This window comes from Dromiciops gliroides, chromosome 1, assembly GCF_019393635.1.
Source record: "Dromiciops gliroides isolate mDroGli1 chromosome 1, mDroGli1.pri, whole genome shotgun sequence".
NCBI classification, from domain to species: Eukaryota; Metazoa; Chordata; class Mammalia; order Microbiotheria; family Microbiotheriidae; genus Dromiciops; species Dromiciops gliroides.
In genome coordinates this window covers 491,863,460-491,890,339 of record NC_057861.1, presented here as the reverse complement: position 1 = coordinate 491,890,339, position 26,880 = coordinate 491,863,460, and positions in this window count along the sequence as shown.

Genomic DNA, 26,880 nt, shown 5'->3' with positions numbered 1-26,880 from the left:
AAGGTAGGTGCTATTATAATCCAATTTGGGAGGTGAGGAAATTGAGATTAAGTGACTTACTCAGGGTCACATAGCTAGTGTCTACAGCTGGATTTGAACTCAGGTCCTCCTGACTCCTGGCCCAGCACTCTATCCTATGCATCATCTACTTGTATCAAAGATACAGTACTTTTCCAGATGTCCTCATATATTAATACTTTTATGAAACTACAATATCAGTTTTGTTTTAAATACCTTTGTACAATAGTCCAGAATACATCAAATCTGAAAAATTAACAGAATAATGACTTGCTTCAAGACAATCTCTATTGGAACCCCATTAAAAACATTAAAAAGAACACTAATATCCAGTGGATAAGGCACCAGGCCTGGATTCAGGAGGACCTGAGTTCAAATCCTGCCTCAGACACTTGACACTTACTAGCTGTGTGACCCTGGGCAAGTCTCTTAACCCTTATTGACCAGCAAAAAAATAATATATTAATAATAATGCAACATATGACCTAGTGGTTATAGTTCCACTTCAGCTCTATCTATCTCTTCTCTCTCTCTCTCTCTCTCTCTCTCTCTCTCTCTCTCTCTCTCTCTCTCTCTCTCTCTCTTTTTTTTTTTTTAGTGAGGCAATTGGGTTTAAATGACTTGGCCAGGGTCACACAGCTACTAAGTGTTAAGTGTCTGAGGCCGGATTTGAACTCAGGTACTCCTGACTCCAGGGCCGGTGCTCTATCCACTGTGCCACCTAGCTGCCCCTCTTCTCTTTCTAAAAGGTTTTTTTTTTTCCTTTTCAAGTCTTCTTGAATTTCTATTCTCCAAATTCATTTGTTGGTCTTCACAGCCCCAAACACTCAAATGTCCCTCATAATTCTTTCTATTCTCCTTAAGTTCAAGTCCCTCTCCTGCCCTTTTTCCTTTTCAATATTTTGAACCTTTACTATAACTTTATGATTAATTTGAAAGCAACATATATATGCATGTGTATATTGTATACACATGCAAATTTTAACCCTAACAAAATTTATTGTCTATACCACATATGTATGCAACCATTTATGTATATATGAGAATGCATATGTAGGAATGTAAATACTTACATAGCTTTTTGTCCAGATGGTCAGTTCCATATTTTCACTTTTGTTTATCATTCTGTTAGATCTTTCAAAAACTGATGGAGGGAAAAAAGTCTCCTGTTACTGTTGTATTATTGTCTATGTCTTCTTGAATTTTAGATGTTTCTTTTTTCAATTTCACTGCTAAGGTATTTGGAGTATGTGTATGTGTGTGTGTGTGTGTGTGTGTGTATATATATATTATTACCAATATTGATCTGTTGTATTTGGTTTCTTTAATCATAGTATAGTCTCCTTGTTTATCTTTTTAAATTTTTTTAAGGTTTCTTTTTGCTTTCATAGCATTATGGAAATTCCAGGGCTGTTTTTTGTTTTTATTCACTTGATACATGAAAATTTTTTAATCCTCTCAGTTTTGCTTTCTGTATGGTCTTTAAGTGTGTTTCTTTTAAGCAACATTTTGTAAGTTTTTATTGCCTTTCCCATGTGTCACTTTTTTCATATTATTTGATTGTTTAATCATTCACATTTAAAATTATAAGAATTACAGGGAGGCAGCTAGGTGCCACAGTGGATAAAGCACTGGCCCTGGATTCAGGAGGACCTAAGTTCAAATCTGGACTCAGACACTTGACACTCATTAGCTGTGTGACACCATTGGGCAAGTCACTTAACCCCCATTGCCCCCCCCGCCCCACACGCACACAAAATAATTACATTTATATTTTCCTCCATCTGTTTGTAAAATTGATTTCTCTTTCAAGTTATGATTTTCCCTCCTCTGCTGTAAATGCAGCATCATGTTACTTTTTACCTTAATCTTATTTTAAAGTAGCCTTCCTTTCAGTGACTCTTTTCTACTTAACCCTGTCCCTTTTCTCGTCTGTTACTTTCTCTTTAAGATTATGTTTATTATGTTTATTTTATTAAGAGTTCTGTTAATTTCTCATTTCTGCTAATTTTTCTCATTTCTGCTAGTTTCTGATTTTATCTGGTTATGTATTTCTTCCCCCTCTTTTTTCCTCTCAGTTAGTCAAGTAGATTTCCCCTTCCTCTCCTCCTCAATAAGTTTGTTGTGTTCTTTCTCAACTAGTTTTGTTAAATTTTTTTTAAATTTTTTGCCCCTTTCCAGTAAGGATTTCTCTTTCCTTTATTACCCATCTTCTCTCTCTCTTTATTCTAGACCCTCATTCTCTGATTCATGACCTCTATAATAATCTGTTCTCTCTCTTTTCTCTGTATTCTTCATTCAATCAAATATTCCAATGTATACATTCTAGACTCTCCCCTCTAGGTTTTTGTGCAAATGCCTTGCAGGGCTTGCCCCATGGATTCCCCTTTTCCATTGGTCCTCACTTTCAGTACAATGATAATTAGTGCAGTTGTCAGAGAGAACACTACCCCATCACAGGACCCCACTCCCACCATGTCCCTGATTATGCAGCCCACTAGTGATATATACCTTCCCTTGTCAACCTTTATTTTTTCTACATTTCTTTGGAAATTTCTTCTTTAAGACCATGCTAGGGGCAGCTAGGTGGCGCAGTGGATAGAGCACCGGCCCTGGATTCAGGAGTACCTGAGTTCAAATCCGGCCTCAGACACTTAACACTTACTAGCTGTGTGACCCTAGGCAAGTCACTTAACCCCAATTGCCTCACTAAAAAAAAAAAAAAAGACCATGCTATCCTTCAGGTGCCCATGGCCCCCAGGGATTCTAATTTTTCTCCTCCCACTTTTCAAGCACCAAATCCACCAGGTCTCACCCTAAATATAGTCCTCATCTCCTTTCACTAATCATATTTTTTCAGCCATAGGAACATTCAGCACTGTGAGTTCCCTCCAACCTTCAAAGTAAGGTGTCTTTCCTTCTCTTCCCCTTTTCAATTCCCCCCTCCTTTTCTTCACCCCTACTCTGTAGGTTTTCTGTTTCTGATACCACAGGCATTACCTTTCCCTCATTGCTAGCCCCTTATACCAACAGGATCACACATTCCTCTCTGTCTCCCTTCTCCCTTTCCCCATTTTATGTACCTTTCTGTGATATAATGTAGTCCCTCTCCTCATCAGAATAAAAGTATGGATTTACCTGCAGGTGAGGTGTCTCCAGATTCTGCCTATAATGCCTCCATCTGCTTTTGCATTGTTATCTATACTAGATTTTTTCCCCCTTCATGTGTTTCCTTTTCTACATTTAGGAAGAAATGGTTTACTGTTCTCACTGTTGTTACTTTTATTGCTATTCTTAGCTACAGTTTTTATACATTCCTTCTATATTTCTGTTGTTTGGGGGGGGGTGAGAAGTAAATAATCTCTTCAATTTTGGTTTTCTTTCTAAAAATGTTTCAAACTCTTCTTTATTATTAAATATAGAGAGTATCCATCTTTTTTTTTTCTCTATGGATAAGTTCAGATTTGCTGCATAGGTCACCCTAGTCTGCATCCTGAGCTACCTTGCTCTTAGAATATATTATTCCATTTCTTCCTCCTTTATCTAGTTGGTGAAAATTGTTGTTGTTGTTGTTTGTTCTTCATTCTTGAAGAGGACCATGATGTCAAGCTGATGTAATGACTTACACTGAATTGAATGTAAGTGAGGGAGGGCTGTGCAAGGTCACCAACATCACTCTCTCTTGCAGTCATCTGGTTCCAGTGGCAAAATATATATGACTGGAGATGACCCTGGCTTGATCTTTAAAGGCTATAATAATGAAGTACAAATTCTAGAATGTTCTCCCAAGTTGGAAAGGCCTGGAGATTGATCCATGGTCTATAACTACACATTATGATAGAGTTATTTAGTAGGATTGAAGTGTAAGAAAGACATTTGAAAAATGTCGATTTCCAGGTCCTGTGAATAATAAGATGGAGAACTAAATATTCTCTCTGATCCTACAACCTCTCAAACGCTCCAAAATGGACATTATGTGCCAAAGATAAAGCAATTTAAAACTGTCTCTATGGCATAGGATACCCAAAATCCAAAAGGTGAAAACAAAAACATGAATTGAAACTTACCCTGAATTCATTCAGCATCCTTCTCCCAACTCCTATGCTACCAGCAGTGAGGTTGAACTAGCAGACCCAAAGACATGACACAGGCTTACAACAAAACCCCACCCTATGCCCTGGTCCCACCTCTCTTTTCCCAATGCCACAGAAACCCTGAATCTATGCTGTAGAAATTGCTGAAGCGCAAGATGGCGGAGGAAAGACATTAAGCTCACAGGGCTCCTGATACAATAACCCCCAAAATAGCAATAAAAGAACCCTTGGGGCAGAAAAACACACAAAAATATGGGCTGAGAGTTTTCTCCAGCTATAGATAGATTTCAGGGGGCTATGCTGGGCCATGAATAAAGCCTATCCCCGCAATCGGGCCGACACACCAGACACCTGCCAGAGGAATTTGCCCCAGTGCCTCTGAATCAGCTGCAGCACTGGCGTCTTCTGGAACCAAGCACAAGGTCCTACTGAACGGCTGGGGGGCGAGGGGGGGTGGGGGGGTGGAGTGCAGGGGTACCAGTGGATTGGGGGAAAGGATTCAACTGTCCCACCCCAGCAGGCAACCAGGAAGAAATCCTGAGCGGTGGGAGACCCAGATGGGGGAGGGGAGCAGGGGAGAAGTCTCATTGGAAACTGAGAACCACACCATAGAAAGCTTTGCTGGTTGGTTTCTTAGTAAATAGGCCTGAGGTTATCTCTGGACCTGAGACCAGACCAGGTGAGATTAAAGCCTGCTCTTCCCCCACCCCCCCAACCCAAAACACCTGGGACCCTCTGAAGCTGAGGACAGGAGTGGAGCCGAGAAGCAGGCTCACACACACACACACACACACACACACACACACACACACACACTGGAGAGTTTAAAATCAAATGAAAGCAAGACCAGGCAGGCTGAGAAGAAGTCCAACCATCCCCCAGGCCACGCTGTACCTTGAACACTGTGTCCTGGAAGCAGGGCCATACTTAAAGAAGGAGTTAAAAGAAAAGAAATAGTAAGCCAGGATGAGCAGGCAGAGAAAGCAGAAGACCATCGAAAACTTCTTTGGGGGAAAGGTAGACCACAATACAACCTCAGAAGAAGAAGATAATAACAGGGTCAAAGCTCCAACATCCAAAGCTTCCAAGAAAAATATGAACTGGTCTCAGGCCATGGAAGCTCTCAAAAGGGACTTTGAAGAGAAAGTAGAAGAAATAGAAAGAAGATGTAGAGAAAAGGAGGAAAGAATGGAAAGGGAAATGAGAGCAATGCAGGAGAGTCATGAGAAAAAAGTCAACAGTTTGAAAAGCCAAATGGAAAAGGAGATTAAAAAACTGTGTGATGAAAATAACTGCCTAAGTATCAGGATTGAACAAATGGAAGCTAGTGACTTTATGAGAAACCAAGACACAGTAAAGCAAATCCAATTGAATGAAAAAATAGAGGGCAGTGTGAAATATCTCCTTAGAAAAACAGCTGACCTAGAAAATAAATCTAGGAGAGATCATTTGAAAATCATTCTACTATCTGAAAACCATGACCAAAACAAAAGCTTAGACATCATCCTCCAAGAGATTGTGAGGGAAAATTGCCCTGATATTCTAGAAGCAGAAGCTAAAATAGAAATTGAAAGAATCCACCGATCACCTCATGAAAGAGATCCCAAAAGGAAAACCTCCAGGAATATTATAGCCAAATTCCAGAACTCCCAGGTCAGGGAGAAAATACTGCAAGCAGCTAGAAAAAAGGAATTCAAATACTGTCAAGCTCCAGTAAGGATAAAGCAAGATCTAGCAGCTTTTACATTAAAGGATCGAAGGACATGGAATATGATATTCCAGAAGGCAAAGGAACTGGGATGTCAGCCAAAAATCATGTACCCAGCAAAACTTATCATCATCTTTCAGAGGCAAAAATGGGATTTCGATGAGAAAGAGGTCTTTCAAGCATTTGTGATGAAAAGACATGAACTGAATAGAAAATTTGACTTTCAAATACAAGATCCTGGAGAAGCATAAAAAGGTAAACAGGAAAAAGACTTCATGAGAGATATTAAAAGATCAAACTGTTTACATTCCTACATGAGAAGATAATACTTTGAAATCATAAGAACTATTTCAGTAAGAAATTCAGGGGCAGCTGGGTGGTGCAGTGGATGGAGTGCCAACCATGGACTCAGGAGAACCTGGGTTCAGTTGTGACCTCGGACACTTGACAATTGATGGCTGTGTGACCCTGGGCAAGTTGCTTGGCCCCGGTTGCCTCACCAAAAAAGAAAACAAAATGAAAATTCTTCACAAGAAATTCACAAAAGACAGGGCTGAACTGAATATGAAGGGATGATATCTGTAAAGCACTTATGTTTTGTTGTTTGTAGGGCAGATGGGGAGGGGTGTCTTCTGTCCGGGCCTGGATTTGGGCTTGGGGGGCCTCCTGGGTCCAGGGCTGGTGCTTTGTCCACTGTGCCACCTAGCTAATCCATGATGACATCATTAAAATAGGGTTGAGGTGTAGGAAGAATAAACTTGGGGAGGGAGAAGGGGAGAGATGATCTGGGGAGAGGTATTTCACATGAAGGAAACAAGAAGAAAGCTTATGGAGGAGAATAGAAGAGGGGGAAGGAGTTGGGGAGTGAGTGAACCTCAATATCATCAGAATTTGCTCAAAGAAGGACTAACATACATACTCAAGTAGGTATAGTAATATACTTTTGCCCTGGGTGGGGGAGAAAAGGGTGGGGGAAGAAGGGAAGGAGGAAAGGGCAGATTGGGGGAGAGAGCAGTAAAAAGCAAAACACTTTCAAGGAAGATGAAGATGTTCTGCGTTACTGCACCAGTATCACATATTGAATTGCTTGATCTCATAAGGAAGGTTGAGGAGGGAGAAAGAAAAAATTTAGAACACAGAATTAGCTCAGGGACCCTGATCTCATTGGAGTGGGCTCATGGAGAGAACAGCTTTCATACCCAATTGAGAGGAGAAATCTATTTAAACCTTCAGGAAAATAGGAGGGGAAGTGAAGAAGGAAGGAAGGCTGAAAAAAGAGTGCAGAGTGAGGGAGAGAATAGTCAGAAGTAAGGCAACTCTGAGGAGGAATAGGTAAAAAGAAGATAGAGTAAATGTCATGGGAAGGGAGTGGAATGGAGGGAAATAGTTATGATGATTGATTATAATGGCAAAATGTATGGTACCTACTTTGCTGGGCTTTTGTAAAGAAGATTCTCTGTCAAGCTTAAGGTATTATATAGAGGTTGTGATGAACAAGATGCTATCGGGGAAACCTGGAGAGACCTACATGAGTTGAAGCAGAGTGAAATGTACTGTATACAAAATAACAGCAATAGTGGGAGATGATCTGCTGGGAAGCATGTGGTTGTTTTCAGCAAGGCAATGATCCAATGTAACCCTGAGGGACTTATGAAGATTGCAGCCCATCTGCAGAGAAAGAACTGATAGTATCTGAAAACAGATGGAAACACATTTAAAAATTTTTTTTTTCATTTCCTCTTTGACAATTCCTTAATCTGAAGTTTGGGGTTTTTTGACTGTTTTCTCTCACAACTAGCTAATATGGGAATTTTTCCATGACTACTCATAACTTATTTTGAATTTATTGAGTTCTTGTGGGTGGGGGGTGAGGATGGAGGGGGGAAGAGAAGTTGGAACCCAAAGTTTTTAAAAAATTGATGTTAAAATTTTGTTTTTATATATATTTTGGAAAATAAAATTCTATTCAGAATAAAAAAAAAAACAAACAAACAAAAAGAAATTGCTGAAGCCTTCATAGCCAGCTTGACTATAGACTTTCAGGAACAAAAGCCTGCCAACAGGTAAAGTCCAGTGGCACTAGTCCTTCAAAGTTGTGAACTACAGCTGCCAGGCCAGAGAATTGAGGAGACTTGCCCAAATTCATACAAATGTGTAAGAGATTTCTGACTCTCCTTATTTTGTACACATGATTCATTTATATTCTTTCTGCTATACTGCACCCATATTTTCCATGGCTAAGTACCTTCTAGGGTCTCTAGTTTTGGTCCAATCACAAGACAGCCATACTTCATTCCCCTTATGGATATACTACTAACTCTGTGAACTTTACCACCATGCTCCTATATGGGACTTCTTCCAGTTTTCCTTTTTAATTCCTTCTCATGTGTTGTCTTCCCCCATTAGAATGTAAACTGCTTAAGAGCAGAGATTGTCTTTCTTTTTGCTTGTATTTGTACCTCTGAGACTTATCACAATGCCTGACACAGAGTAATTGCTTAATATTTTCATGTTGCCTGTCTTAATGAATGTTTTGTGTTTCCTGTTGCCTGCTTGCCTTGGGTACACAGTAAATATGTGGCAGAGGCAGTGCTTGAATCCAAGTCTTCACCTTTTAAGTCTTTAAAGTCTTTTTTAAGTCTTTTAGTTGAGTGAATAAATTAATAAATGAGTGGTAACAAAATACTAGATTGCAGTTGTTCTTCAGTTGTTCAGTTGTGTGGGACTTTTCATGACCCCATGGACCAGACCCTTCTCTCCTCCACTATCTCCTGAAATCTTTAAAACCTTATATCCATTGCTTCAATGACACTATCAAAATATTAGGGATTATACATATATTGAGCAGAATTATTTACTACATTTCAAAATATAGATAGTCTAAAACTAACTTAAGTAATTCATACATTCTTCATGTATAGTTTTGTCATTAAAATGACACTTTTTAAGGATCACTAATTTTCAGGGCACAGTATTTTCAGGTTACAATAAGAATATTTCATTCTGAGATCCCAGCTAGCATAGATATAAGGAAATTGCATTTTCATTCTATAAATAAAAAATCTGTCAATATAGTGATAGAATTTGATTTGATTTCTTCTTTTCATTCATCCTTCTCCAGTTTCATAAATAATCCATTATTATGATGTCTGACTATTAAGCACAGACTATTTGTCAAAAATATTGTTTCTTGAGAAGACAGATTTGCAGAAAAATCTGTATATCTGTGTTTGGAGAAGCCCATAATTTTCTCTAACCCTCCTGGCTGTCAATTAAACTGTAAAATTTTTCTGGAGCATGTGCCCATCAGATGCCATTGATTTGGTTCTGCAACTCATGGGGACGTCAAGCCCAAAGTAATCCCTCATTATTTTTCATTTTCTAAAGATATTTTTTTCTCCAAATCTTTAGAAGAACACTTTTCCCTCCCTTTAGAGCTGAATATGATTTTAAACATTAGCTAGAATGGGGTTCTGTAATACATTCCACTAGGGAGACTCTATTCTTTCATGAAATACCAATTTTTTTAAAATTCCTTACCTGCTGCTTAGCTGCAACACAAACTGGTTTTAAAAAATGAGGACACTGGTGTTTCACTTTTAACCAGGCCCCAGTGGCAAAAATCCTAATCCCTTTCCAGATAACAAAACCTTCTTTCTCATATTAAGCTCCTGTAGCCTCAATCAGTAGGAGAGAAGCATTCGAAGCCCAAAGTATTAGCCTCTCACTGTCCCCTCCCCATTCCCTTGAAATTGCCAAGGAAAACAGATCAAGCAATAATATCAATGAACAAAAGAAAGTGAGTTAAAGTTCTGATTTCAATAACTCATTCTCCAAATCCCATGAGTGTAAGAAATTCACATTTCTTGATTACAAAGACATTGAAGATTTTCCAAAGAGCTGTCTAGTTTAAAAGATATATATTTATTAACCAAATTTATTTTCCCCAGACCCTCATCATAGTTATATGAATGAGTCTGAAAGAATCAAAATCATTTTGCTAGTATCTAGAATGGTGAGGACTGCATTCCTTTTTATTTTTTTAAATCTAACTAGTGCAGACTCAGCTATCATAATTTGCATCCTTACAACTCTTGAATTTAAAAGTAGAGGGTACTTAATGGGACATTCATTTAGGTACTTCTTGCCTACCCTAGATTGACAAAGTCCTAATTGGCTGATGAATAGGACATAATTCATTGATTGGATGAGACCTTGCTGAGCTGCAGTGTCCATGTTAATTATAGTTAAAGTGCCAGGAGTCAGGATTGTCAAAAGTAAAGTGTGAAATAATTGACTATTCAATTCAGGAATCAGTCAGATTAACAAATAGGTAAGAAATATACATGATAGGGATATAGATCAATAAGATAGATCATATATATAAATAGAAATATGTGTGCATATATATACATATATAGCTAATGTATTTAATTTTATATGTACACAAATTATTTACATAGTTTATAGATTATATATAATATATTTTAAACATTATATATTGTCTTGATAAATAAAGGTTATCTCTGTGTGTAGACAAATGTGTCTACAAAAATGGAAACAAGATAAGTATATAAAAAAAATCTGAGAAAGTTTAGAGAATCAAAATAGAAAAAGATGAGAGAAGAGTTAAGAACAGTATTTGGGATGGAGTTCATAATAATGAATAAAAGGCCAGAATAGAGAAGTCCAAAGGGGCAGATAACCAAACAACAAACAAAAAAAGCACCACTATCCTTTAAATATATGTCAATAATAAGAATTAATAATTCACATAGATTAGCTCCTCTTAATTATAAATTATTTACACTTATTATTTCACTTTATTCTCATAATACCCCTGTGAGTTAATAGTAGCCTGATTATTATCCACTCTTTACTGATAAGGTTACTGACTAGTAAAGAGACTGTGTTACTTGCCCAAATTTTGAAAGTAGGTTGAGCCAGAATCCTTTTCATACTACTATCAATCTAGGCTGCAGCTGGCTAATAGATTGATATCTGCAGATAGCATCTGAAAACTTCCCAGTATAATAAACCCAGGCTGACCAAACTTTCTGAATTGACAGGTGATTAACTAACACATGCTGATCATTGTTTACTTCAATTGGTTATTGGACAGCTGTGTTTATTCCTTTCGGTGATTGACATGTGAAAGAGTAAACTTTATGGTGGTAAGTCTCAAATGCCTAAGGGGTTATAAGAGCAAAACTGTGAGCCATGGCTTCCATGACTTGGATTCATTTTTCTTCAGTCTTAGGATTTGGAAGTTGGTTCAATTTGTATGGTTTGTTTTGAAAGATGATACCCAGTATATTATTTTTAAATGCTTTTTAGCTTCTAAGCCTGCTGTAGCTATGACTATGTCCCACACTCTAGGACCTCATTTCTCATATAGCATACGTGAGAGATATGGTCTGCCAGTTGGATATATATATTTTTCAAGAATTTACTTTTGTGGAGCAGCTAGGTGATGCAGTGGATAAAGCACTGGCCCTGGATTTAGTAGGACCTGAGTTCAAATCCAGCTTCAGACACTTGACACTTACTAGCTGTGTGACCCTGGGCAAGTCACTTAACCCCAATTGCCTCACAAAAAAAAATTATCTTTGTGAGCCAAGAATGAATAAACTCTTATTCATTTACTAACATATTTCAACTTTAAGACTTAGTTCTTTCCTTGCCCTTGTGGAAATTTATTTTGATTTGGGGACCCTACCTTTATGCTGAGATTAGAAAGCCTTAGGCCCTCAGGGTCTCTTCTGTGTGGGAGGTGCTGGTGCCCCTCCCCCTCTGCTTCAACTGAGCCATAAAGCCTCGTGGGCTGTACAAGATGCCAGCTTAGACAGCTGGGAAAAAAAGCCCCCAGCTCCCTCCGACCTGAGGAGAGCTATTCGAAAGATCCCAGATAGCCTGTGCTGAGGCACGTGAGGCTGAAGTGCACCCACCAGCCACAGCCTTGGCTGTCAGATTAGCTTGGTCTGTGGGGGCACAAGAAGCCCTGAGATTTGAGTGGATATAAGAAAAGGTATATATAGACCTGGGGGTTCAGTCGGAGAAGGACGGACGAGAGAGGCTGAGAAGAGGTTTGGACAAGGAGACAGGCGACTAGACGAACAGTAATGCAGGAGCAGGAGCAAGGAGGAAAGGCCAGCGGACAAGATTAAGAGAGGCAGACAAGATTAGAGGAGTGGCAAAGGCAGCAGAGGGCAGACTGATGGAGCAGACAGACAGGTCAGTGAGAGAGAAACACAGGGGTTCAGCAGTGGCAGTAAGGAGAGGAAAGTTAGAAGCAGGGGGATTTACAAAGTGAAAGGGGCTGGGAGTTAGAATAAAGTACCAGAGTGCCCTAAGGCAAGTGGCGGCTTATTGTGTTCCAAAGAGACAAAGTGGAAAGAGAAGTACAGCAAAGCAGTCAGGTTGTACATTTTATTTCCCTGTATTCTTAATTTTTAATAGTATCTCATAAATAAACTCTGCTTTGATTATTTAGTTAAGAGTCTTCTTAATCTTTAGTTTATCAATTTGGGAGCAGTGTGGTGGAACTTTATAAACGGCCCACATTAAATTAATAGCAGTCAGATAGCCAAATAGTCAAAAGTCCCAGAATTAGTGCCCCAGTCAGATTAGCCCTCTGAATTAGGCCCAGTCATCAAAAATATTCCACACCCTATTCTTTGGTTTTCATTTTTTCCCTATGTTTTGAGATTTAAAAAAAAACAATCTCCACATTTCAATTTTCCTATTTTCTATTTTTCAGGTCAGCTGTTTTTCCAAGGAGATATTTCACATTGCCCTCTATTTTTTCATTCATTTGGATTTACTTTATTGTGTCTTGATTGCTCATAAAGTCATTGGCTTCCATTTGCTCAATACTAATTCTTAAGCAGTTATTTTCTTCAGAGAGCTTTTACACCTCCTTTTCCATTTGGCCAATTTGGCTTTTCAAACTGTTGACTTTTTTATGACCCTCCTGCATCACTCTCATTTCTTTTTCCAAAGTAAAAAAAAAAAAAAAGTAAAAGAGGTAGCTCTTTCACTTTGTCTTCAAAGTCCTTTTTGAGTGCTTCTATGGCCTGAGATCAATTCATATTTTTTTGGAAGCTTTGGATGTAGGAGCTTTGACTTTGTTATCTTCTTCTGAGGGTGTACTTTGATCTACCTTGTCACCAAAAGTACTTTTGATGGTCCACATATTTTTCTCTCTGCTCCTTATCTAGCCTATTTCTCAGCTTTTAATTCCTTATTAAAGTGGGGCACTGCTTCCAGGATGCACTGTTCCAAGCTTCAGGGGGTCCCAGGTGGTATAATATAAGGAGAGGCACATTCTTCATTTGCCTGGCCTGTGTTCTTGTCTGTAAGTAACCATGAGCCTGCTTGCTTTTTAACCCAGAAGCAAAAATTTGATTCACTGTGCTTGCAAGCTCTGTATGTCTGAGACCCTCCCCCACTGGACCCCTGTCACTTAAGTCTCCTTCCTGGTTCTGAACACAGGCAACACAACAGTGCTCTGCCTCAGCTTCAGCAGAGACCCCTTCTATCTTGCCCCGGCCAACCACTAGACCCCCCTCACTGGTCCATGAGTTGAGTTCCCAAAGTAGCTGCTGACGGTGATAATTCCAAGGCTCTGGAGTCACAGCCTGCCTGAGGCTGGATCTCCACTGAGAGGCTACATTCCCCTTTCACCTTGATATAGCAGACCTTCCTTACTGCCCTTTTAAGCTCACTTTGGCTGAAAAATGATCTCACTCTGTTATTTTGTGGGTTCTGCTGCTTGAGGAATTGTCATGGAATTATTTGGAAACACATGGATGGTTCATGTGGGGAGCTCTGGAAAAGTTACTGCCTTTCCTCTGCCATCTTGGCTCTGACCAATTCTCCTATTTCCTAAAAAAACAGATCTAGATATTATGGAATGGTCTTTTGTAAAATAAGAGGTCATGCAAAAGCTGCTGGGAAGACTGGAAGAGATTATGGCAAAAAGTAGGCATAGACCAATATCTTACAACTTATACTAAAATAAGGTCAAAATGGGTACATGATTTAGAAATAAAAGGTGATACCATAGGTAAATTAGGAGAGTAAAGAATAGTTCACCTCTCAGATCTGTGGAAAGGAGAAGAGTTTATGACCAAATAAGAGAGATTATTATGAAATACTAAATGGATGATTTTGATTATATTAAATTAAAAAGGTTTTGTACAAAGAGAAGCAATGCATCCAAAATTAGAAGGGAGACAGAAAACTGGGAAACAATTTTTATAGCCAGTACTTCTGATAAAGGCCTCATTTCTAAAATATATTGAGAACTAAATCAAATTTATAAGAATCCAAGTCATTCCCCAATTGAGAAATGGTCAAAGGATATGAATACACAGTTTACTGATGAAGAAATCAAAGCTATCTATTGCCATATGAAAAATATATGATTAGAGAGATGTAAATTAAAACAACTCTGAGGTACCACCTGACACCTATCAGATTGGCTAAAATTACAAAAAAGGAAAATAATAAATGTTGGAGAAGCTGTGGAAAAATTGGAACACTAATGCATTGTTGGTGGAGCTGTGAACTGATCCAGCCATTCTAGAGAAGAGTTTGGAACTATGCCCAAAGGGCTATAAAACTTTGCATACCCTTTGACCCAGAAATATCTCTATTAGGTCTTTTTCCCAAAGAGATCATAAAAAAGGGAAGAGGACCCCCGTATACAAAAATAATTTATAGCTGCTCTTTTTGTGGTAGCAAGGAATCAGAAACTGAGGGGTTGCCCATCAATTGGGGAATGGCTGAACAAACTGTGGTATACAAATGTAATGGAATACTATTGTGCTGTAAGAAATGATGAGCAGGCAGATTTCAGAGAAACCTGGAAGGACTTGCATGAACTGATGATGAGTGAGATGAGCAGAACCAGGAGAACACTGTACACAGTATCAACAACATTGTGTGTTGATCAACTGTGATAGACTTGATTCTTCTCAGCAATACAATGGTCCAAGATAGTTCCAAAGGACTCATGATGGAAAATTCTCTCCAAATCCAGAAAAAAAAAAAACCTGTTGAATCTGGATGCAGATTGAACCATACTATTTCTATTACTTTTGTTGTTGTTGTTTTTCTTTTTTGAGGTTTTCCTTTTTGCTCTGATTCTTCTCTCATAACATGACTTATGCAGAGATATATTTAATGTGATTGTACAAGTATAACCTATACCAGATTACTTGCTCTCTTGAGGAGGGGGGAGGGAGGGGAGAGAGGGAGAAAAATTTGAAACTAGAAATCTTATAAAAACAAATGTTGAAAACTATCTCTAAATGTAACTGGAAAATAATAAAATATTTATATGGAAAAACAATTTAAAAAATAGGTCACTGGGCAGCTAGTTGGCACAGTGGATAAAGCACTGACACTGGATTCAGGAAGACCTGAGTTCAAATCTGGCCTCAGACACTTGACACTTACTAGCTGTGTGACCCTGGGCAAGTCACTTAACCCTCATTTCCCTGGAAAACCAAAAACAACAAAAAATAAGAGGTCACAACTCCTATTTCTATCATAGCCTTTGATTTTATGTATCTTTGCATGTGTGTGTGTGTGTGTGTGTGTGTGTGTGTGTCTGTGTGTGTGTGTGTGTGTTTTGCAGGGCAGTGGGGGTTAAGTGACTTGCCCAGGGTCACACAGCTAGTAAGTGTCAAGTGCCTGAGGCCGGATTTGAACTCAGGTCCTCCTGAATCCAGGGCTGGTGCTTTATCCACCACACCACCTAGCTGCCCCAATTTTATGTATCTTAACAAATCTTTCTGGCTATTAAAGTTGTCTTATATTAAAAAGAGAAGCTAAAACAATTTTAAAATGAGTGTGTGTATATGTGTATATATATATATATACATATACACACATATATATGTACACACACAAACATATATGCATATGTATACACTTTTATACAATATACAAATATCCACTTGCATACATAAATACATATTTGTATATATGTATGTATTTGTATGAAATGTGTGTATGTGTTTCTGGACTTCATCTCTGTCTAGCATTGAGTACATTATTTCAAAGATATTTTGTGAATTAGGAGAAAAAGGTTTCTGGACTTAAGAATAAATCTGTGCAGTAGACTCCCAGGAGATTTCCATTTCACTGATACATATTGAAATCTGATCAGAAACTTTTGGCCATAGAAAATATCCTGAGGCATTGTGGAGATAAACAACTTATCCTGGGTCACAGTGACAGTGGGTGTTAGTGCTCAGATCTGAACTCAGGTCTTAATGACAAAAGTCTGTCTGTCTCTTTATACTATATCTTACTCTCCATGAATAAGTGAAATAAATATGATTCCTAGAATATAGCTGAATGGTATAAATATGGAAGAACTGACATGTATGATGTTTCCTAATTCAGAAACATCATAGTCCAGAATAAAAATAAATAATGTTATAATTAAATTGAAAGAAAAGGGCAAATTCTCTTGCACCATAAAATTCAATTAAACCTGACAAGTGTTTATTGAGCACATATCCTGTGACATGAGAAAATATTTATCTTAACATCATGGTTACACTTGATCACTTCTTCCCTCTTCAATTCATTCTTGGCTGGACTAATCTTTATTTTCTGAAATGTTTTACCTCTGATTACCTCTTCCTATTACATTTCTTTCTTTTTCTTGCTCTTCTTCATCATGGCATGAGAAATACTTCAAAAAAGTAATAACGTAAGTTGTTAGACTTTCATGGATGGAGGCATGGATGGGTGGACACACTTTTTCTAAAGATTGTCTGAAGACTTCTTTCCCTGTCATATTTTGTTTCCTTCCATGGTATAGTGATACACAAAAGAAAATGAGAATGATGTCATGCAAAGCATCACAAATATAGCAAAGTCAATCTGATCTCATAGAACAAAATAGATATGTATGGCTGAACCAAAAATTATGAATGGAATACAGGTCTACCACATCTTCTAATCTATTAATGATCAGTTTAGTTAAGAGAGAAAGTAAAATGAGTTAAACAAGCTCATATTTTAGGTGGCAGGAAAAAAAACAAAACCCAGCAATGTAGTGATGGCTGGCCTTAGAACCTGAACGACCTGTATTCATGCCTTGCTTCTGATTGTGTAATCATGGGCTAGTCACTTAACTCCTCAATTTTTAAATACTTTTTAATGGTTCACAAAGTTGTTGATTTGTATCAGTTTATTCCTACACCAGAGGTTCTCTACTTCAATAAAATCACAGGTGAAAAACAAAAATAAGAAAAGGTAAATTATAGTATGTAAATCATAGTGTTTTATACAAATGTTAAAATATATTTCCATGTTCAAAATGGTTTTTTTAATAAATAAAAGTATTTTATTATTTTCCAGTTATATATAAGGATGGTTTTCAACATTTGTTTTCATAGGATTTTTAGTTCCAAATTGTTCTCCAAACCTCCCTTTCCTCCCTCCTCCCCAACAGAGAAAGCAGTCTGACATAGGTTGTATATGTACAATCACATTAAACATATTTCTGCAATTGTCATCTTGTGAAATAAGAATCAGAGCACAAGAGAAAAAACTCAAAAAAGAAGGAAAAAATAGTCCAAAAGTAGTAACAGTATGGTTCAATCTGCATTCATAATCCATCCACAGTTCTTTTTTCTGGACATTTCCTATCATGAGTTCTTTGAAACTGTTTTGGATTATTACACTGCAGAGAAGAGCCAAGTCTATCACCATTGTTCATCACACAATGTTTCTGCTACTGTGTACAATGTTCTGTTTCTGCTCCTCTCAGTCTGCATCAGTTCATGTAAGTCCTTTCAGGTTTCTCTGAAGTCCTCCTGCTCATAGTTTCTTACAGAACCAGAGTATTCAATTATATTCATATAGCACGACTTGTTTAGCCATTTCCCACTTGATTGGGATTCCCTCAATTTCCAGTTTTTTGTCACCACAAAGAGAGTGCTATAAATATTTTGTACATGTGGGTCCTTTTCCCTCTTCTATGATCTCTTTGGGATACAGACCTGGCAGTGGTACCACTGGGTCAAAGGGTATGTACAGCTTTATAGCCCTTTGGGCATAGTTCCAAATTGCTCTCCAGAATGGTTGGATCAGTGCACAGCTCCAACAATGCATTAGTGTTCCAATTTTTCCACAACTTCTACAACATTTATTATTTTCCTTTTTTGTCATATTAGCCAATCTGATAGGTGTCAGGTGGTACTTCAGAGTTGTTTTAATTTGCATTTCTCTGATTAATAGTGATTTAGTGCATTTTTTCATATGGAAATAGATAGCTTTGATTTTTTCATCAGGAAACTGTCTGTTCATATACTTTGCCATGCAAAATTGTTACATTTTTCAGGGCATGCTCTCTATCTCAGTTTCTGTCTCTCTCTCTCTGACTCTCTCTGTGTTTCTGTTTCTTTCTATCTCTGTTCTCTTTCAAACCTCATACACACACACACACACACACACATCACACATTCACACACAGAACCCTAATCAATAGCCAAATTCTATGAGTTTTATTTATAACGTCTCTCAAATTTACCCCCCACTTTAACCATTCCTTCTAGTAGACCCTCTTCCCCATCTCCATTTGTTGCCTGAATAAATCTTATCAATTCTTCAAATCTAAACTCAAATTCCACTGCTTCTATAAAACCTTTCTCAGTCCCCTATAAGTGGGTATCTCTCATTTGATACCATAACACTTTAAAAATAACCTTTTCATATGTACTTGTTGTTCAAGTCATTTTTTGGTCGGGTCTGACTCTTCATGACTCCATTTGGGTTATATTAGAAGAGATACCAGAGCAGTTTACCATTTCCTTCTCCAGATCATTTTAAAGATTATGAAACTTTGGCAAACAGGGTTGAGAATTGCCCAGGGTTACACAGCTAGGAAGTGGCTAAGAAAGATTTGAACTCATGAAGATGAGTCTTCCTGATTTCAGATCCAGTGCTCTATCTACTGTACCACTTAGCTGCCCACTCATATGTAACTCTAATTCTTGAATTTACATTTTATTTATTTATAGGAATAAATCACTATTAAAAGATTATGAAGTTCTTGAGGGGAGTTTCTCAGAATCATATATCTAGAAGGGAATTTATAGATTATCTTGTCAGAACTTAAGTAGTTCAACATTCACAACAAGTGATTACCATGCCTCTGTCTGTAAATGTCTGTCATAAAAACTTCACTACCCCCTTAGGCAGTCCATTGTCTTTTTGACAACTTTTATTGTTAAAACTTTTTTTTGTTTTTATTGAGTCAAAGGAACTATTTCTTATTTATCTTGTCTCATGTTTCTAGCCTCCAGTGCATTGCACATAGTTGGAAATTAATAAATGTCAATTGATTAAATGGGCAAATGGATGAATAAATAAAAATTAATATAAGCAAAATATTTTAATTTGTCTAAACCCAACAAGAGATAGAGGTCTTTTTTTTCAGTCACACTCCCCTAACACAACATATCCTAAACCTCCTCTAGCTACCTAAGAAGAGGAAAGCAGGATAACAGAAATCTGACCCTGGTCCAACTATAAACCCTCACGTCACTCCCTTCCATCAGTCTTCCAGAGGAAAATTTAGCCCAATCCAATTGTGCTTAAAACACTCCTAAAGATTGAGATCTCCTTTCCCCATCTGCCACAGCTATTACCTCTATGAACTGTTTCCCTATTCCTGCAGTAATTAAACAGTGACTATGGGGAATGGAGAGTTATATCCTGAACATGGATCATATTTATAATACCATTCTATTCATCCTACTCACATCCCAATTCAACCCTGATTGCAACTTCAATTTTACCCAATGGAATTCAATTTTCATTATATAATGAATAAACACTTCTTCATCCTCAACCTCTTTAACTCAGTACATCTATTAGCCCTCACAATGATATACCTTTCTTCCAAACCACATCCCCAGCTATTATCTACAGATTGGTTGTACTTTTTCTCATACTCTATTATATTGACCCTGAATGGGAAGCTGGAATAGTCCTTGCAGCTTCCCAATTTTCTATTTGCTGCTATAAATCAATAATCACTGTATCTTTAAAGTTCACTCCATTTACTCTATAAACTTCCTACCTTCTGATTTTCTTTGCCATTATAAGTCCTATAACTTGTTCTTTCACTCCACCTCAGCAATATCTAGGAAAAGTCATGCAGTAAATCTTGTTATTATGCAAAACTATTTCACTTCCTTAATTTGAAATTAATTACTCAATAATTATTTGTTAAGCACTTACTATGCAAGCACCATGATAAGCTAAGAAATCTCTCTGAGCTTATCCTTCAGTCATTCCACTCCATATCATCCCTTCTAGACCTGTTCTTTACCATCTTTTTCTCTTTTTTTTGTTTTTGAATTTTTTGGTGGGTCAATTAAGGTTATGTGACTTGCCCAATGTCACACAGCTAGTAAGTGTCAAGTGTTTGAGGTCGAATTTAACTCAGGTCCTCCTGAATATAGGGACGGTGCTTTATCCACTGTGCCATGTAGCTGCCCCCTTTTTACCATCATTTGCCTGAGACCTCCACCCCTCAATATTTTTCAGTGGGGTGGGGGAGAGATGGGGGAGGAGTGGTGAAGGGAATGAGACATTCTCTGATGAGTACATATCATGGGAAGGGGATAGGATGGAGAGAAACAGTTAAAAATAATAATTGCGAAAAATTTTGAAGCAGAGAAGAGTGATGTAAGATGATCATGATGATGGATGGATTGATGGGTTGATGATGATTAGAGGAAGATGAAGATTGATTGGTGAGGAGGACTGATTGATGATGAAGAGGACTGAATGAAGAAGATGAGAATTGATTGACAATGATGAGGATTGACTGAGGATAATGTTGAGGATTAATGAATGATGACTGATTGATGCTTTATTGATGATGACGAGGGCAATATGTATGGTACTTATTTTGCTAAGCTATTGTAAAGAAAATTCTTTGTCAAGAGTAAGGTACTATATAAAAGTTACATATTATTGTTATTACAATAATCAACCTTATGGGTTCATTGTAAGGAAATCTCTCTTTAAAGTATTATATAAATGTATTTTCCTATAAAACATGATGAGCAATGAGCAGGATACTATCAGAAAGACCTGGAAGGACCTGCATAAGCTGATGTAAAGTGTAATCTACTGTATACAAAATAACAGTTATATTGCGTGATGATCTGCTGTGAATGACAATACAATGATTCAAGATAACTCTGAAAGACTTATGAAAATTGCAATCCATCTCCAGAGAAAGAACTGATGGTATCTGAAAATAGATCGAAGCATATTTTTTGATAGATCCTTAATCTGAAGTTTTGTTTTTGTCAGTTTTCTTTCACAAACTGACTAATATGGAGATGTTTTGCATGTCTACTCATGTATTACTTATATTGAATTTCTTGAGTTCTTGGGGGGTAGGGTGGGGATGGAGGGAGGAAGAGAAATTGGGAGACAAAGTTTTAAAAATTGATGTCAAAATTTTTATATGTAATTTGGAATAAATAAAATATTACTCATAATTTTATTTTATTTTGTGTGGGGGGCTATGAAGGTTAAGTGACTTGCCCAAGATCACACAGTAGGAAGAGTCAAGTGTCTGAGGCTGGATTTGAACTCAGGTGCTCCTGAATCCAGGGCCAGTGCTTTATCCACTGTGCCACCTAGCTGCCCCCTACTACTCATCATTTTAAAGCAATTATAGGTAAACAGGCAAAACAACAATCATTTATTAAGCATGTATCCTCTGCCAAACACCATACTAAGCACTGGGGACAGAAAAATAAAAGCAGTTCCACTCTTCAAGGCATTCATATTCCAATGGAGGAAGATAATAAATAAAAAGGAGTTTTAAAACTAGAAATGGAGGTAGGGGGAGGAGATATGTTTTCAGAGGAATGGTAGCAAAATCTTTAGATTGACAAATGTATACAGGATGAGCTTTTCTGTAAAATGGAAGTTCTAGTAATAACTAACCAATAGGATAAGGAGTCCATGGGGCAGATGAAAAAGACAACTGAGGCATGATTGTGATATCTGAAGAAAACTGGATGGTTCTTTATCTCTTTGGTGCATGTAAACATTTGGAAATGTACCTTTTTCTTGCTTTCAATGTATGTCATAAATTGTGGTGTTTGTATCTCATTGATATCTTTCACTTTAATTTTTTATTGCACCTTTTTATTTTTATTTTCTATTCTAAATTAGGAGGGAAGCATAAAGCTGGGAAACAATTTTTACAGCCAGTATTTCTGATAAAGGCCTCATTTCTTTTTTTTTTTTTTTTTGGTGAGGCAGTTGGGGTTAAGTGACTTGCCCAGGGTCACACAGCTAGTAAGTGTTACGTGTCTGAGGACAGATTTGAACTCTGGGACTCCTAAATCCAGGGCCGGTGCTTTATCCACTGTGTCACCCACCTGCCCCCATACACTTTAAATTTCAAAGTGTGTTGTACACAAATTTCTCCACCCTCATTCCCAGAGCTACTTGTTATGTATTTACCAGATGAAAGATATGTAAAGAGAAGAATAAAGGCAATCTAAAAATGGGAGGTCTACAGGGGAAGTGGGAAAGAGTGGTGGTATAAGGAAGGATTTAATAGAATCTTAAATAAAGCCAGGAAAACTAAGAGACAGAGGTGATTGGGGAGAATATTTAAGTTACATGGGACAGCCAGAGCAAAGACAGATAGATGGAAAATAGGGTCATTTTCAAAGGATTACAAATAAGGTATAGTAACTGAATTGTACAGGACACTGAGGGAAGTAAGCATAAGAAGGATGAGAGGTAGGAAAGGGTAGGTTATAAAGACCTTTTGATATCAAATGGGGAATTTATATTTGATCCTCTAGAAAGAGCCTCTGAAGCTCACTGAACCAGGGAGTGATGTGGTCAGATCTACACTTTTAAAAAAGCACATTGGATAGCTGAGTAAAGGATAGATTGGAATGGGGAGAGAGTTGAGGTAGGGAGACCTATTAGAAGACTAAAGAGGGGGCAGCTAGGTGGCACAGTGGATAAAGCACTGACCCTGGATTCAGGAGTACCTGAGATCAAATCTGTCCTCAGACACTTGACACTTACTAGTTGTGTGACCCTGGGCAAATCACTTAACCCCCATTGCCCCGCAAAAAAAAAAAAAAAAAAAGAAAAGAAAAAAAAAGAGAAGGCTAAAATAAAAACCCAAAGTAGTGATTAAACACATGAATATGACATAAAATATAATACTCAAATGCTACAGAACTAGGTAAAGGTGGAGAAGTCAGTTTGCTCTGGTTTCATCAGAGATTGAGTCAGCCTCATGTCAGTAGAAGTCTATCCATACAATAATTCTTGTCACAAAATACAATTTTTGCATGTCCTAAGTAATTCATATATAGCTATAAATGCAGAAGTAAATAGAATCTTGAAGATCTAGTTCACCCTTTTCTTGTTTTATAGATGAGGAAACCAAAATACAGAGGCTTTAAATGACCTTCCCAAATTACTCAGGTACTAATTGGAGAGGTATTATTTGAATTCAGGTCCTCTGATTCCAAGTCAGTGCTCCTTCCTTTGTGCAATTATAATAGATGTATGTTCTTGCTTCTTTATGCAATCTATGGTGATATATTTGTAGAGTTAGTGGTTAAGGAATTATGAATCTACTAATGACATAAGTACAGGCTATTACTAAATCGTGCTAATTCATTTTCAAAAACAGAAACAGAAACTTTAAAGTCAATTAGACTCTTCACAACAAATAACAGTAAATAAATAGTTCAGTTAATTTAATTGTACTTCTATCCAGATACAATACTATATCCATTTAATTAGTTTGCTTAGCAAATTAAAATCTTTATATATAATCTGGAGTTTGACATGTGTGAGATCATTAAGTGTTTTATGAATGAGAAAGTATGTCTTACATGTGAATAACAAGGCATCTGATATTTAATTCAGATTTTCTTGGGGAGCAAAGAGAAAAAAGTTGTTTTTCTTGGGAAATCATTTTTGCTGCAAAAATTATCTTTAAAAGCCTCTGGGAAAACAATTTTAGTCTTTCTGCAATGGAAAACTAATGTTGCCCTTGTTTTCTTTATATAATACAACTTCTTATTCTTACATAATTAGTATGTGGAAAGTAAATATAATTCTTTCATCAAACATGTCATATTTATCATATTTCATTGCATCACATCATCTAACACATGATACCAGATAATTCTTACTATATATATATATATATGTATATGTATGTATGTATGTATGTATGTATGTATGTATATATGGCTACTTTCCCCTAAGGACTTAAATTCAAATGGATATTTGTGATAATAAACAGAGTCTGGGCAGCAAATATGATGTACCTCTGATACTTACTAGTTGTGTGGTTCTGAACAAATTACTTAATTTTATGTTCCTCAGTTTTATAGATGGGTTGATGAAATCTCAGATCCTTTATGTAGTTGAACATTCCTACAGACTGTATAAATTCTAGGTCTTAAGGATATTTTTTTGTGGGACAATGAGGGTTAAGTGACTTTCCCAGGGTCTCAAAGCTAGTAAGTGTCATGTGTTTGAGGCCAGATTTGAACTCAGCTCCTCCTGAATCCAGAGTCAATGCTTTTCCACTGTGCTATACCACCTGCCTCAGGTCTTAAGGATATTATTGAAGGTTGTGGTCAGAGCTGACTTTACTGATGAAGGGCAAAGTGACATTTGTAGTTTTGTCATTTCTAATTGGCGGTGTCTACTCAAAGGAGCCTTTTACCATGTGATTCCAGAAGGGGTAAATAGAGGACTGAAAAGTTAACTAAAAAGTTTGGGCAATGTGTGAAACAAATTGACAAATTTATTCTTTTTTGAATGTGAGATCCTAGAGAAATAATTTCTTCTAATTAATACTAATATTCACTGCCTGGTTATTTTATGATAATGGATTCAACATTGCATTGTTTTGTTTGGATATTTTAAAGAACTCTAGAATAAGAGAATGTTGTAGGATTAGATAAGTTAGCATTACAGACTTATCTTGTGTGGTGAGTAAAACTAAATGTGTGGTCACCTTACTCCTGTCCCCAGTGTAGGGAAAACTAGCTAGGGTTTACTTATAAATTAGAAGCTTTAATACCAGTTTTGGGGCATTAAGCATTTATTAAAGAGTAAAAAGAGAACACATGGAGTTCAGAAAGTTAGGAAACCTATCTACCCTAGAGGAAAGATAAGAGTTCAGCCTGGCCTGGTTCTTCTCCCAAGTCCTCTGCTACCAAGTGCCCATTCTAACCACCAACTGAGAGAGGAAGCTCTTCCTGCATCCTGGGAAGAGAAAGTCGTTACACACTGCTTCAAGCTAATTGGCTAGCATCACCCAAATCCATTGGTTCACTGGACTTGAGGGTGCTCCCATGTTGAGGTTAGCTGAGAACAATACCCTCTTCAGAGTTAGGCAGGTGTGGCTTCAATTGAATTAACATTAAGTGGGTTAATCAACAAAGTCAATCACTCTCAGTCAATCCAATCAGTCCAAATCAATCTGGGGCTTTTGGGCATTCCAAAACCCATTATATTCTTACACATGGAAAAGTTATTAAATAATAGCATTCAGTTTAGTGTTATGCACATAGTAGAGGCTTAATAAATATAGGTTAATGGAAGAAGAGTTGAACACATTGCTGATATTCACTAGAGAGTGTCCTATCTTTAGAATCTATTTATGATAGTTGTGGTCATCTCATTCAGAAGAACTCTCTTTAGTTTAACCTGAGAAATTGTGATTGGTATTTTATCTAAGGTACAAGCCTGAGTTTTGCATGAAACTTTATTCCTTGGTAACAAGACTATATATTCTATTTAGGGGGGTATAGAAGACTGGGGGCACAAGGGTGACTTGCTTTATTTTTCCAGGTAGCAAGCAAATTCTCCCTTGGAGTGGGAGTACCAAGTAAGAATTATATATTTTTATTCCCTTCCACCTCCTCAACCTCTCCTAAATATTGCTAGTATATAGTAAATGATTTTAGGTTTAAGACATTAGCTGGTCAATATCCTATAATGAGGAAGGATTTGGGGGCGAGGTTCTAATTCCCCTTCCCTAGAAGGAACTCAGATACAGATTTCCATTGGAAGAGGAAGATGAAAAACTAATTATGAAATTTTGCTTTTTCTGCCATGTGGTAAGAATTGGGACAGGAAAAAACAAAGTGGACACAGATATTAATTGACAGAGCCCTTACTGAATGAGTATAGACATAGAATGGATGTGCAGAATTATATGCACTGTATAAATGCTTATTGAATATAGCCTGAGACAGAGAAGAGTAGAATGGGCTAGCATGCTCCAAATAAGCAAAACTAAGTACCACCATTTATAAAGACAGGTGGAAGTTAATTCTATACCTTTTCCATTTCCTCAGATTATATATTTACAGGGCTGTGTGTATATATAATGGGGTACCACAATAAATAGGAGGTTCCTTATCCCTGAAAAGTTTTTAGTGCAAGCAGGAAGACCATAGGGTGTTTTTGTTCTGTTTTCTTTTTTTTTCTTTTTTAAAGATATAATTTGGACATATATTTTGGGAGGTTACTTCTAGTTCTGAAATTCTGTGGTTCTGTGTGCCAGCAAAGTGGGAAATTAGAAAAAATTCCAAAATTGAAGACAATGACCATAAACTCTAACTACTTCTCAAATTTGCCAAGATTTGACTCAGTACAACCAGATTGTAAATCAAACTGACTGTGTTACTCTCGCATAAATCAAGCCACAGTTACTCTAAATGAACCTAGATAAAGATACTAGATGAGCAACCAACAAAATCAAGAACATCACATCTAAGTTTTTCTTCAGACATCAAATAGCCCTTTTTTCATTTTCCCCAAGGAGATCATAGAAAAGGGAAAGGGACCCACACGTTCAAAATATTTATAGCTGCTCTTTTTGTGGTGGCAAGGAATTGGAAATTGAGGGGTTGCCCATCAGTTGGGGAATGGCTGAACCAGTTGTGGTATACAAATGTAATAGAATTCTACTGTGCTGCAAGAAATGATGAG